The following is a 16,149-nucleotide window of genomic DNA, read 5'->3' on the forward strand; positions in this document are numbered from 1 at the left end:
ACATGTTTTGCAATGTTCTGTTGTGGTTAGGGTGTCAAAGGCAACTGTGTTTTAAAGTATTATTCCATTATTTCTACCTCAGTGTTTGGTAGAGTTGGACCTAAAGCTTTACCATTTGTAGATTTACAGCCTAGAGGCAAGAGGAAACACTGTGATTAAACCATTACCAATTTAAGGCCTAATATCAAGGAGAAACATATAGACTTCTCTTGTACCTATGAAAATATTTGGTGAAAGAAAGGCAGTAGTGTAAATTCCTGCCTGGTTGGATGGTATCCTGGCCAGGACATTAGGTAATCATGCATATGAATTTATTTTCACTTTCTTGGCTTTAGCAACTTTTAAAATGTTAGGTATAACAAACAATTATATTTTGATAAAATACCTTCTAGTCTAAACGATTCTGTCTTAACTGTTCATTTCTCTATAATCCCTCTTAACTAAGATTAGTTTTGTTCCAAAAAGGAAATCTATGCTGTCAGGGTAAGATATTCTGGTTGGTCTGTTGCTACATGGAAGAAGAGTGAAGGGTCAGGTAGACATTTGTGCCAGTAAGACCTCATTTATGAAATTTTAAGCTGCAGAAGTTTAGAAGTAGCTCTTAAGCAAGGCTTATTTTGAATCCATTAGCTCCACAAAGCTAACTCAGTTGATAAATAAGTACTTGAAAAGCCATCACCTTTGGATCTAGCTATAAAGGCTTCAAAGTATGATCAAATTTAATTGAAAAAGACTTAAAATAGTCATTGACAAAAAAAAATTGCAAATGTGAGCAATCGACCAAACAATGTAAGTTTTCCAATATACACAGAATTTTAGAGAATTAAGATCAATAGCATTTTGGGAACAATAAGTTTTCCTGGTTACAAACAGTCAACCAAGGATATATGCCTTTATAAAGACTGCATCATTAACTATGTAAATTTACAGGATATGACATGCTTCAGCAGCACGTTTACCCAAATTACAACAATATAGAAATTAACATGGCACTTGTACAAGGATGATATGAAAATTTGTGAAGTATGCCATATTTTTCATTCTTCAGATGCAAGAAATGAAAAACAGTTATTAAAAATGGTTACAAAAATAAAAATGTAACAATACATGTAATTAATTGAACTAAAAGTTAGTTTGACATCAGTGTATTAAATCCTCACCTTAGAAAGGCCTTTACATAGCATAATCTTTACAAAACGTTTGAAATTAGATAACATTGTCATTTTATTCCAAAGAAATAACATACTATAAGGACCTAGGAAAAAAAGGAATGTTAAACTGTTTCTATATGGAATGCTATCTGAAATAACACATTTAAAAATGAACCTATATATTATAAAACAATGTAGAATTCAAACTATTATATCTAGGAGAGAATGAAATAGATTATGTATATTATACAAACAAAATACAGATTAGATTACAATATACTTTTTTCAGACAAAAACCAGAAATATCTTCAGTTTCTGTACTACTCATTTCAACAGATAAGTTAAAATGATTTCTGATTTAAAAACCACAAACTCTGCAGAAATCATTATAGATGTATACAAACAAATCTTGAATACATTTTGACATCAAAGTCAGGCAATTCACTTGAAGAATACCATGGAGTCCATGAATTTTTAAAGTAAGATATTGCTGCTGTTTGTATGGTGAAAATATTTTGTACGGACACAAGGATGGATTGGCATTTTTGAAATTTAAGAAACTTAACCAAACCATTATAACTTAGGAGAACAATTTTTACAGCTTTCCACAACTCCAAAAACGTAGTGATACATATTTATCCTTTTGGCAATATCAAATGCAGTTTCTTCAAAGTTCTTCAGACCTGGTTTGATAATTTGATAATATTAAATAGTAGGAGTTCCAGCATATTTTTGCTATTTCTATTCCAAACAGCAAGATGCAAGGGGGTCAAGAGGACTTTAGTTTGGGCATTGCGATATGCATCATGATGAACTAAGAAAGAATCCAGTCTGGTATTATTCCACATATAAGCACTGTGTAGGGATGTCCAGCAATTCACAGTTATTGCATGAATATCTGCCTTGAGCCACCAACTCATGGATAATATCTAAGTGTCCACTGTAGGATTCCCGATGAAGAGAGGTATATTCATCATCATTCCTAGTATTCACATGAGTGGCCTTTTTGGAAAGTAGTCTCTGTACTGTAGTAAGCTGATTATTTTCAGCAGCCCATAGAATAATTTGCTTGAATACTTCTCCATTTTTTCTGCGAATGATATCATTCCTCACTTTTTCATCTTGTGCTTTGTCTTCATCAGAATTGCCTAAGCAGAGACATTGAGTACCAGTGGGAATCAGGTGCACATATATTCCCCAATAGTTCACGTTGGTTGAACTGCTCAGAAAAATCCAGTGAATATTCTACATCTGTTATTTCACCATGATTTTTTTTCTCTTTTTCCATTTTTACTATTCGAAATTATTCTAACTCTAGAGTAGAGAATTGATAGAGAGCAGAGGAAAGGTTTTCCTCCATATAGAAAGGTACAGACTGAAAATGAGGACCAGTGGTGTCTTCATGTGCAGCTTATTCTAGGAACGAGAAAATATGAAATAATGCCTTCTATGTAAATGATTTGGGAAATGGCAGCGCAAAAAGTGAAATGATGCAACCAAAAATATAAAAGCAAAATAAATTAGGATAATTATGGAGCAGTCATATTATCTATGAGAACCATGAAAGGGAGAGAGGAAGAAAGAGACAGATGTGCAATGACCTAGCTAGCCACAAAATCCATGCCTCGGATCAATTTATAGATCAAACAATTTTATTTTTTAAAAGAGATGGAAATAGAATTTATGTATTTATTTGAAATTAGTAAATACATTTTTAATAGCTTACATAAAGAGACATAGCTTTGACCAAATTACAGACAAGAATCTAAATCCCTGATAATTCTAGTAACAGAACTGACTGAAATCAGTTGAATATCACTTTTCTTGTATAGTGAAGGAATAGGTCCAGTCTAGGAAAGCAGCTAGAGAAGGCAGATTGATTGTATCTGGAACAAAACTTTGTGGAAAATGGTATCAAGGATTAATTACTGGTGATCCACTTGCACTGGTAGTGTGAATCTGAAATATTGCTTGCTGATTATGAACTATTGCTTTAATCATTGTATGTTCCAAGAAGAAAAGGTGATTTAATTGATAGCAAAGGATTAGTAATACACTTTGACTTCTCATTAAGCACCTTCAACCATCAAAATCACATGAAGACAATAGACAGGCCTACTTTTTTAGATGAAAACAGGTGTCTTTAAAAATAAGGTAATTAAGTATTCCTACAAAAGACTTTTTTTTACTACTGTGTTATACAGTTTTTTTCTAATGTTGGGTAACAAATAATGGATCTATTAGAAAACTCTTAAAGCTCATATGTTCAATAGTGAGTTTTCTTATATTATATCATGGTATTTTTGTTCATGGTTTTAAGAAGAAATTTACTAGCTTAAATTTCTGACAGGACAATATCATCACTGTACAACTTGCTTCTATACTCTAAGTTTTAAATTACTATCTAAGTATGTGCATTAGATAGCTATAGAGGAAAATCTAGAAGCCACACTGGTGGCTCATGTGTTTATCCTAGCTAATCAGAAAGATGAAATCTGAGGATTGTGGTTTGAAACCAGACCAAGCAAAAAAAATTCCAATAGATTCTGATTTGAAAGTAACCAGCAAAAGCTAGAAATGGAGCTGTGCGACAAGCAGTAAAATTCTAGGCTTGAGAAAACTAAAACAAAAAAACAACAAATTCTGGGACAGAAACAGGCCCTGAATTCAAGGCTAGTATTAGCACAAAACAAATGAATTAATTAATTAATTAAAATAAATTAAGTGGTCACATGTGGCGAGGCAAGTAAAATGTAACACCCATGATGACTGGATTGTGTATTCTTTTGTAATAAGGCAAATTAACGTTTGTCCAAATCACTAATATTTTATTTGTACTTTTTGTACTAAACCCTGAATTTAGCATGCATATATATGTGTGTACATGTGCACACATGTGTGTATGTGTATATGTGTGAGTGTGCTGTTGCAATGTTGCTTGCCAATGTGGACATGGTGAGGCTGAAAAGAGCTAACTGTGTTGCAATGTTTTTATTTATCAGTGTTCTGTCATGTCATTTCTATGGAGCCACTCTTCTGTACATTTTATTTGTCAAATAATAACATCATTATAATCAAAGCATATACAACATTAAGTTAGATTAAAGAGACCAATTTCAGCTCTGATTATATGTTAGGTAAGAAGATGCAGATATAATTAGGTAGTAAGTTATTGCTGTAAGATGACTGTCAGTACAAAATATGTATTTGACCTCTTAAATTGGTTATACTTTTAACATATAATCATGGAGTGAGTTTGACCTACTTGACCAAACAGGTATTACTCTCTGGTTATTCCTGTGAAACACAAGGTGGATAAATTCTATCCGGATTTCTGTTGAAAATAACTTTCTTTGTAACATCATATCTAATCTCACTAAGATAATCTACCCTGTATTTATTAAGTTTGAATATCCCATCATATTGACTGAAAATCAGTATTGTGGATATGCTTGTTAGATATACCTTTCAAAAACAAACAAAAAGCCTGTGTCACCTCCAGATTGTGAATGCATTTGAAGTTGTTTTGTACATGCAGTGGGATCTTTACTAATGGCCCTTTTTTGTGAGTAACTCTCATAACTTTAACAAATAAGGATTTTTGAATATTTTTTCCAATATAAATATCAACCCAGAGCGAGTCTTGCAATTTCTGAAAAGCCTTTGAATATTTTAGTATTATTTCACTTCTTTGACTATAGTGCTAAATACATTTCTGAAATAAATATTATTAACATCTGAAGATGTAAGTGGGTATATAGGGTTTTTTATGCATCATTTTATGAAAACCCAGTTTTTATGAAAGTAAATGAAATAGAATAAAAGAGTATAAGTAAATTTGGTAAGCTAATTATTAGTATAACTTTGTTTTCTAGCAAGTTTTTTTAATGTAGATGATGCAGTTAAATTATTTTCTTTGTATATCTGTACTTCAGTTAGTTTTAGAATCTTTATAAGAATGAATTTGTGGAAAAAATAAATGTATTTGAAAATGATTAGGATTAATCTTGTGTTTTGTGTCCTACTCCCAAGAAAATGAGTTATTTTCAAGTGTTAATATTTTATGACTGAATCTTCAGTATCACAATAAATTTTGAAAAATATGCAGTAGTATTGATGTCTTTTTAAACCAATTGTATTCACAACTTGGAGAATCTTTAATTCATGCATAGGTCTTGGTGTCTATTATTTTTAACCTCTCGTTCCTACCATTAATGATAGGTGAGACTGCATTTTGGAAAAATATTTATCTGAGGTCAAAGGTGATTTTTATATCAGTCTTGCTTGTTAATAGCATTTTAAAGTAGTACATTTCTCTCAAAATGTTGGGTATGAAAAGCAATCAAAATACCTCTAATAGTAAACATCTTAGGTGAGCTACAATGTGGAAATGATTGGTCCATAAGACCTGCAGTCTGTTTCCATCAGGAATTGGGGAGGTCATTCCTTTAGTATGACTGTGTTAAAGAGAGATTGGGTCCCAAGGTAGTGCAGTGTTGTCATGGAATAGAATATGATTTCTACAATTTTGAGCTAGAAATCAGGAATGTTATAGTTTAGCAGTTCCTTTCACCAGGGAGGTATAAATTGATTATGAACTTGGAATTTTCATATTACAGTTACCTATTTCCTTTCTTTTTGTTTTTTGTTTTGGTTAGTCGTGGGGCTTGAACTCTAGGCTTGGGTACTGTCCCTGTGCTCTTCCTCTCAAGGTGATCACTGTACCGCTTGAGCTACAGTGAAACTTCTGGTTTATTAGTGGTTTATTATAGGTAAGAATCTCTCGGACTTTCCTGCCTGGGCTGTCTTTGAACCGCGTTCCTCAGATCTCACCCTCCTGAGTAGCTAGGGTTACAGGTAGACCCACCTGCATCAGGCTTATTTTCCTATTTTCTAACAAAGATAAAGTGAAATATTATTAGAATGTGGACAATAATTCTGTGAAATTTTCCTAGAATTAGTAGACTACGTGCTGGTATTTTAGTCATAATTTAGAATGAAGTTATTTGATACGGTGGGAATGGGGCGCAGGCTAAGATTTACCATTTGTTCAATGTTGTACTAGTAATTCCAACTCTGAAGACTTCAATATCTTCATCTGAGAATTAGAAATGGAAGTAGTTCTACTTTATGGGATTATTGTGAGGATTAAATTAGGTACCATAGATAACATACTTGGAAAAACGATCAGCATTTGATCCTTTCTACCTGTTATTTTATCATTTGATGAATTCTAAATTTTTTACTGTAATTTTTATAATGTGTCTCTTTAGGATATGAACCTAAACAATAATCTAGTACTACAGAGTTGAGGGAGATGAATTGCCCTCCTGAATAATTTACTTTTGCGTCAAATAAAAGGAGGCTTGCAAAAAGAGAATAGACTTTAGAGAAACATGATGAGTTGATGTAAATAGCTGCTTAGCTGATTTTGTTAATTTGTGAACTAATTCAGGGAAACAGAGTACAAGAAGGTAAAAAAAATAAAGAAGGCCATATTGAAATACTCATTGGTGTGTTTGTGGGTTCTCGCACACGTGGGTACGCACATGCACATATGCAGATGCTCATGCCTGTATTCATCATTCCTGAAGTGTGATACTGCCTGGGCACTATCCCTAAGATTCTGTGCCCAAGGATAGTTGTCTACCACTATTCCATTCTGATTTTTTAGAGATAATCACATATATTTTCATGATTGGACTGGCTTTGAACAGTGGTCTTCAGATCTCAGCCTCCTGAGTAGCTAGCTAAGCTGATTCAGCCTCTGAGTTTCTAGTTAAAATTCTGACTGTCCTGTATGCTTCACTGGTCTTTTATTCTTTTCCTGCGGTAATCAGAAGCGTAACTCATATATGTCTAATTGCTTTAAAAATAATGTTACTGCTTGGCACCAGGGCCTCCAATCTCTACTCTTAACTATTTAGGAGGCTTGAGAACAGATCCCAGGCCAAATTTTAGTGGACTTTCTTCTCAATCTATAGCTGGGTGCATTGGATCATTTCCACCATCCTGCACTATCTAAGAACTAAGATTGGAAAGACTGCAGGATCCAGACCATCTACGGTCGGAAGCTAGACAAGTTGGTGTACAACTCTGATGCCATTGATGATTGGAAGTTTAAAAGGACAGATAAGGTGCATGTTCTTGTAGAAAGGTAATCACTATCCTAAAATTAACCACTGATATTATGCCAGCCTAACAAGAAAAATACCCAAAGTTGAAATCCCCACAATTTTCCACAATCAAAATAATTATATACATTAACATCCCAAAACTTAGTACAATGTGTCTTTTATTCTAATATCTTCATCAGATTATCATACGATGTGACAGAATAGTTCTACATTATATTATGATATATTTAAAAACACCTAGAAAATTCTTTCTCATTTATGAAGTGCAAAAGAATGGCAAATTACCTCATTTCTTACATATTTGAGTATCACTAAAAATTCTTCTAGAAAAAGTTCCGGGAAGATGGCAGAGGAGAAGCTGGAGGCTAAACAAGCTCTTGCATAGAAAGCAGTTTTATTGTTCCAGTGAACAGTCCTAAGCCAGAGAGTCACACCAAGTGTGCCATCACAGGAAGACAGTTAGTCCAGAGAGGGAAAATCCAGGCAAGGAGACAGATCTGAGCGCTTGACAGTGGCGGTGGTTGCTGTGGCCAGCCTTAGACGCCATACTTGCAACACAGAGAGTCCAGGACAAAGGCTCCAGACGCACCAGGTGAGCGGATTCTACTCAACCCCAGCAAAAGCTGACTAGAAGCAGATATCTTCATCCTGCAGTTCACAGACAAGGGACAACCCAGGAACCAAGACTTGGTGTGAGTAGAAGCCTGACATCCTCATTCCTTCTCAGGGAACAGAGGAGGGAAGGCCACCCTTCCCCCCTCACTACCAGAGACCTTTGATACTGACAAAGGCCTGGCTGAGCAGCTAGCTCCAACTCAGGCCTTGGAAGAAAACAAGAGTCATGTAGCAAGTCACAGGAACCTAACCTGTCCTGCTAGGCTCAGCCCCACCCAGTGAAAAGTCACCCAGCCTGGGGAGAGCAAGTTCTGACAGCCCCAGGAGTAGATGTCTTCACTGGATAAACAGAGCCAGAGGCTGCCCCTCCCTACAGCAGACTTGACAATCAATTGAAATTCAGTAAACTTAAACCCTGAGAAAGGCTCCAGGCTCTGCTCTGTGAGTGTCTCACAAGCTAGCCCCTCAGGGAAAAGCGACTGTTTGCTGAAAGGCCTCAACTCTATCCAGAACCTAGCCTCATCACAGTATCTCCAAACTAGAGGAAACAGCCATCTCCCACTTTTTTGATACTCACAGCAGATCACCCTCCCATTGAATAAGCCTGGGATGAGGATCACAAAATCCTGGGTAAAGCAGAGCATTTTTCTACCTGCTCAAACTAACCAACTTAAGAAACCAACCAAGCCACAGGAAAATCAAACATCACAAACAGACCAAAGACTCCAACTAGAGACTGGTTAATGACACAAGGGAGATACAGGATCTTCCCATCCCCCCCAAAAAAATCAAAGAACTCTTTTTTTAGTTTTTTATTAAAAAATTTTTCCTAAAACTTTTTTTTAATTTTAATTTTTAACATTTAAAAAAATCTTGTTTTCTATTAACTTTTTTTTCTTCCTTTTATAATTTTTATTTTCGGGGTATAAGTGTGTGTGCTTTTTTCTTGTGTTTTTTTTTTCTCTATAATTTTTTTTGTTTAGCTCTACTAACCTTTGATCATTTTTTTTCTTTCCTTCTCATTCTTTTCACAATTTCTTTTCTTTTGTTCTTCTTTAAGTGACTTAATTGCTATTCTGCTCATCCTCAGATATACCCATAGTTTATTATTAGACCTTATCACCCATTGTGTACCCACTTAATCCAGAAATTTATTACTCAATTCAAAACCAGTACTACTTCTTTATATCTATATAATATTTTAAGCATTTCTAATTTTAAGTTTTTCACATCTACTTTCTATCCCTACCCTTATCTTATCCTATACAATTTCTTCTCTGAATATTATGTCTGCATTTTGCATAATTTTTAAGTGTTTCACTTTTTAATTTTTAATATTTTTTCTTCTATTTTTTTCCTTGTCTCATTTTTTCTCTTTCTTTTCTTTTTTCTCTCTTTCTCTACTATCATTCTATTCAACCTATTTCCCGCTTTGAGATTAAGACTTAGTTAAGTTTATTCACCCTCTGCCTTTCCACATCCCTGTATTCCTATTTTTACCCACATCTCTCCCTAAACCTGATAATTTCTGATTTGCAAAATTCTTCTTTGTGGTTCGTAGCCCATTAATACATAGTTGTTTGATGTTGAATAGATATATCTGTTGAACTAAAGTGTATCTTCAGACTTTTACGATGCAACTACAGACTTTGTTTGATGCTTAACTTAAGATAGTGTTCTAGCACAAAACTGGTGTTAATTTCATCCCAAATGTGGAGGGCAAGCCAGAAAAATACAAGACAAATGGCAAGTTCTAGTATCCAAACCCACTCATGATACTCAGGGGACAGAACAGATAATGAATAATCCACTGAAGAGTTCCCAAAAAGCTCTACAGTCACTACTGGAAAACATGGTAAATGAAAAGATTGAAAACCTAAAAAGGACACTGTATGAACGTGATAGGGAGAGAGAGAAGACAAACCAAAGGTCAATACAGGAATATCATGAGCGTGAGAAAGCTACTCAAAGATTGATAAAAGAATTGCGTGAGCAGCTAGAGAACACTCAAAGAGAAATAAAGAAATGGCATGAGCAGGCTGAGACCAGTCAAAAAGATAGACAGGATTTGGGGGAACTGGCCTAGGACAGACAAAGAGAAAGTCAGGAATGGCGTGAGCAGGCTAAAAATACTCAAAGAGACCAACAGGAATCACATGAACGTGAGGAATCTAATCAAAGAGTAATTCAGAAATTGAGAGAGCAGGATGAGAATACAAAAAGGCAATCATGGAATCCATAAACAGAGAGCTGAAAGAACTCAGGGAGTCCACAAAGAGAATGCTGAATGCAAAGCAACAGAAGGAATGGGAGTCCACGGAAACCACAACCAATCAACTAGGTGATTTGATAATAAAAACTGAACACCAAATTAAGGAAGTAAAGAAGTTCATACAAGATCTAAAACAAAGCTCCAACAAAGAATTTGAAGCCATCAAAGTCAACCAATTAGAAGGAAAAGAAATAAAAAACAAAGTAGAAAGTCTTGACAGTAGGTTAGACCATGCAGAAGATTGAATCTCGGGGATTGAAGACAGCCTAGATATTATAGAGAAAGCACATACAACCATCCATGAAAAATCCAAGAAATATGATAGATCTATTCAACATTTTGAAAACACCATCAGAAGGCCTAATCTCAGGATAATGGGTGCAGAGGAGCACCTAGAGACAGAAGTTAATGGTCTAGGAAATTTGTTTCACAGCATCCTAGCAGAGAACTTCCCAAACATGCAAAAAAGATAGGCCTATTCAAATACAACAAGCTTTTAGAACTCCAAATAGGCCAGACCAGAATAGGACATCCTATTGTCACATTATAATCCTCACAGGATCAATTCAGACCAATGAAAACATCCTTAAATCTGTCAAGGAGAAAAGATCAATCACCTATAAAGGGAAACCAATTAGAATCACCTCAGATATCTCAGCAGAGACAATCAAAGCAAGAAAAGCCTGGAATGATGTATGCCATGCCCTAAAGACAAACAACAATGAACCAAAAGTACTGTACCCAGCTGCATTCTCCTTCATAACCGAAGGGCAACTAAATAACTTCCATAGCAATGAAAAATTGAAACAATATATCTCTACCTAACCAGCCCTACAAAAGATTCTTAAAGATGTCCTACACATAGAAAACCAACAAGACCACAATAGAGGCCAAGAAACTGCCCCCAAACTGAGAATCCAAGAGCCATAGGAAGAACCTAGTTGCCGCAGCCCCCAAGAAAGTGGATAAAATGGCAGAAACTCCTAAGTACCACTCTGTCCTATCTCTTAACATTAATGGACTTAACTCTCCATTTAGCGACATACACTGTGTAGCTGGATTAAAAAGATCCTTCTATCTGCTGCCTTCAGAAATCTTGCCCATAAAAACAAGCACATTTTCAATGTGAAAGGTTAGAACAAAATGTACCAAGCAAATGGCCTCCATAAAAAAGCTGAAGTTGTAATCCTAATATCAGATGAAATAGATTTCATATTAAAATTAGTAAGAAGAGATAAAGAAGGTCTCTACATATTAATTAATGGATCTTTCCTTCAGGAGGATATTAAAATTCTAAACATCTATTCGCCAAACAACGGAGCACCTTAATTTATCCAAGAAGTATTACTTTCCCTCAAATACCACATAGATCCAAAGACATTAATTGTTGGGGACTTTAACACATCACTTTCCCACTAGATAGATCAACTCGGCAAAATCTCAACAGAGAAACCGAAGATATAAACAACTGCATAGATTCACTAGATTTAACAGACATCTACTGAATATCTCACCCAACAGCTTCAGAATACACGTTTTTCTCAGTAGCACATGGAACATTTTCCAAAATATACCACATTGAAGGACACAAAGAAAACTTGTCCAAATTAAGAAACATTGAATTTATACCTTACATTCTCTCAGACCACAAGGGAGTAAAATTAGAACTCAACATCAAAAGCCACCAAAGAAATTCCTGTAACACATTGAGGCTGAACAACACACTGCTGAATCACGAGTGGGTCATGGAAGAGACTAGAAAGGAAATTCAAATGTTCATGATATTCAACAAAAATGAACACACAAACTACCAGCTCCTCTGGGACACAACAAAGCAGTACTCAGGGGCAAGTTTATAGCTCTGAGTTCCTACATGAACAAATTGGTGAGATCTGAAACCAACAAACTAATGAGGCATCTGAGCATCCTTGAAAACGAGCAGCAATATAAATCCCAAACCAGTAGATTGAAAGAAATAATTAAAATTAAATCAGAATTAAATGAATTAGAATCCAAAAAAACTATAGAAAGAATCAATCAAACAATGAGTTGGTTCTTCGAAAAAAACAAAATTGGCAGACCCTTAGCAAATATTATCAGAAAAAGAAGAGAACACACCCAAATAAATAAACTTAGAGATGAGAATGGAAACATTACTCCACAAACAACCAAGACTCAGAACATTATAAGGGAATACTTCTCAAAATCTTATGCTAAGAAGTTTGAGAACATGACAGAAACGGACCTTTTCCTAACAAATATTGACATGCTGAAACTAACACAAGATGAGATAAATCATCTAACAGGACCATATCAAGTATTGAAATAGAAACATCAATAAGAGACTCCCATCTATGAAAAACCAAGGACCATATGGTTTAACAGCAGAATTCTACAAGGCCTTCAAAGCAGAGCTCACACCAATACACTTCCAACTCTTCAATGAAATTGAAAGAGAAAGTTCACTACCGAATTCATTCTATGAAGCCATCATAACCCTCATCCCAAAACCAGGCAGGGACTCATCAAAGAAAGAGAACTATAGACCCATTACTTTGATGATCATTGATGCAAAACTTGTCAAAAAATTTTGGCCAATCGACTTCAAAAGTTCATCCAAAAATCATACATGATGATCAAACAGGATTCATTTCAGGGAAGCAAAGCTGGTTCAATATGGGCAAGTCATTTAATATAATTAATCACATCAACAAGAGCAAGGATAAGAACCACATGGTTATTTCAATAGATGCAGAAAAATTATTTAACAAAATCCAACTTCCCATTATGATGAAGGTTCTGGAAAAATTAGGAATCCATGAAACTTTCCTCAATACAATAAAGGCTGTATATGACAAACCTACAGCCAGCAATACACATAATGCTGAAAAACTAAAGCCATTTCCTCTTAACTCAAGAATGAGACAAGGATGTCCAGTCTCTCTACTGCTATTCAATCTAGTATTTGAATGCCTAGATATAGTAATAAGACAAGATCCAAACATAATGGGGATCCAAGTAGGGAAAGAATTTAAACTCTCCTTCTTTGCAGTTGACATGATCTTTTATTTAAAGAATCACACAGAATCCACTCCCAAATTACTCAAAACTTTGGCAAAATAGCAGAGTATAAATTTAAATCTCAAAAATCAAAGGCATTTCTGTATGCCAACAATGAGAAAAGTGTGGCTGAAATTAGGAAAGCAATTCCATTCGTAATAGCCCACAAAAAATAAAATATCTAGGAATTAACCTAAACAAAGAAGTGAAGGACCTCTATGATGAAAACCTTAAAAACTTGAAAAAGGAATTCAAAACAGAACTTAGAAAGTGGCAAAAACGGAAGGACATGGGAAGATGGCGGAGGAGAAGCTGGAGGCAAAAAAGCTCTCACATAGAAAGCAGTTTTAGAGTTCCAGTGAACAGTCCCAAGCCAGAGAATCACACCAAGTGTGCCATCACAGGTCAGAGAGTTAGGCCAGAGAGGGAATATCCAGGCAAGGAGACAGATCTGAGCTCTTGCCAGCAGCTGCCGCTGCAGCATCTGTGACAGGGGTGGCTGCAGCGGTCACAGATGCCATACCTGAAACAGAGAGAGTCCAGGACAAAAGAACCATATGGAGCAGGTGAGCGAATTCTACTCAACACCAGCAAGAACCGACACGGAGCACACATCTTTATCCTCCAGTTCCCAGACCAGAGATGACCCAGGAACCAAGACGCGGCTTCAGTAGAAGCCTGACGTCCTCACTCCTTCTCAGGAAGCAGAGGAGGGAAGGCCACTCCTCCCCCCCCCCCCCCCCAGTACCAGAGATCTCCATCTTGGATACCAACAAAGCTCCGAGGAGCTGCTAGCTCCAACTCAAGACTTGGAATAAAACTAGGGTCATTTAGCAGGTCACAAGAACTTAATGGTGTGACCTGCTAGACTCAGCTCCACCCAGGGAAAAGTCACCCAGTTCAGGCGCCAGCCCTAGGAGTGGATTTCTTCATTGGGTAATCAGAGCCAGAGGCTGCCCCTCCCTTTAGCAGCCTCGACATCAGTAAACAGAAACCCTGAGAGTGGCTCCTGGCTGGGCTCTGTGTGTTTCTCACAAACTAGCCACCAGGAAAAGCTACTGTTTACTGAAAGACCTGAACTCTTCCCAGAACCTGGCCTCATCACGGCATCTCCAAACTTGAGGAAAAAGCCATCACCGTCTTTCGTGATACTCAAAGCAAACCCCCGTCCCATTGAAGTAACTTGGGAGGAGGATCGAAAAATCCTGGGCAAAGCAGAGCATTTTTCTGCCTGTCCAAACAAACTGAATTAAGAAACCGACCAAGCCACAGGACCATAAGCAGACCAGAGACTCCAAACAGAGGCTGATTACAGACACAAGGGAGATATAGGATTTTTCCCAAACCTCCCCCACAAAATCAAAGAACTGTTTTATTTTAATCTTCTTGTTTTTTTTTATACCTTTTACAAATTTTTTTTCTTTTCTAAAACGTTTTCTAATTTTTAATTTTCACCTTTTTTGAAAAAAATTGTTTTCTAGTAACTTTTTTTCCTCCTTATAATCTTTATTTTAGGGGTACATATGTGTGTGCATTTTTCCTTCTTTTTTTTTCTTCTTTAAAAAAAATTTCTTTTTGTTTTTTGCTTAGCTCGACTGAAATTCTGATCTTTTTTTCTTTCTTCCTTATTCTTCTCACCTTTTCCTCTCTTTTGTTCTTCTTTATGAGACTAAATTGTTGTTCTGCACATCCTCAGATAAACCCTAGTTGAATATTAGACCCTATCCCCCATTGTGTACACACTTAATCCACAAATTTATTACTCAATTCAAAACTTCTGAGACTTACATTCCCTAATGGCAGTACTACCTCTTTATACCTATATAATATTTTAGGTATTTTTATTTTTAAGTTTTTCACATCTCGTTTATATCCCTCCCCTTCTCTCATTATACTAACTTTCTTTGAATAGTTTGTTCTCGATCTGCATATTATTAATTTTTAATCTTCTATTTTTTATGGTCTCTTTTTGTTCCCTTTCTTTTTCTTCTTGATTTCTCTCTCACTACTTTAATCCTATCCAAACTGTTTCCTGCTTTGAGACTAGGACTAGTTAAGTTAACTCTCCCTGTGCCTTCCCACATCACTCTATTCCTATTTTTTACCTACATCTCTCCATAACCCTAATAATTTCTGTTTAACCAAATTCTTCTTTGTGGTTTATAGCCCATTAATATATACTTGTTTGATGTTGAATAGAGGTATCTGTTGAACTAGATTGTATCTGCAGACTATTGACTGTGTATATACAGACTTTGGTTGATGCTTGCCCTAAGTAAGTGTTCTAGCACAAAACTGGTGTTACTTTCATTCCAAATGGGCAGAGTAAGCCGGAAAACCACAAGAAAAATCGCAAGTCTGGGTATCTCCACTCCCACTCATGATAATCAGGGGACAGAACAGATAATGAATAATCCAGAGGAGATTTCCCAAATAGCTCTACAAACACTGCTGGCAAACATGATAAATGAAAAGATTGAAAACATACAAAGAACTCTGTATGAGCGTGATAGGGAGAGAGAGGAGGCCAAAAAAGGTCAATGCAAGAAAAGATTGAAAACATACAAAGGATTCTGTATGAGCGTGAGAGGGAGGGAGAGGAAGCAATCCAAAGGTTTATGGAGGAATATCATGAGCGTGAGGAAGCTACTCAAAACCTGATACAGGATTTGCATGAGCAGCTTGAGAGTACTCAAAAAGAAAGGCAGGAATGGCATGAACAGGCTGACAACACTCAAAGAGAACTACAAGAATGGCATGAACGGGAGGAAGCTAAGCAGAGAGTAATATAGGAATTGAGAGAGGAGGATGAGAATACACAAAGATCACTAAAGGCATTCATGGGATCTAACAAAGAGCTGAAGGAAGTCAGGGAGACCACAAAGGGAATGCTGAATGGAACCCAACAGAAGGA

General features: G+C 36.0%; 1 pseudogene; it reads left to right on the plus strand.

The window, feature by feature from the left end:
- Positions 1-938: 938 nt before the first annotated feature.
- On the plus strand, positions 939-1,038 carry LOC122098002 (annotated as a pseudogene).
- Positions 1,039-16,149: the final 15,111 nt, after the last annotated feature.

Source organism: Dipodomys spectabilis, unplaced genomic scaffold, assembly GCF_019054845.1.
Source record: "Dipodomys spectabilis isolate Male_0828 unplaced genomic scaffold, ASM1905484v1 ptg000449l, whole genome shotgun sequence".
NCBI classification, from domain to species: domain Eukaryota; kingdom Metazoa; phylum Chordata; class Mammalia; order Rodentia; family Heteromyidae; genus Dipodomys; species Dipodomys spectabilis.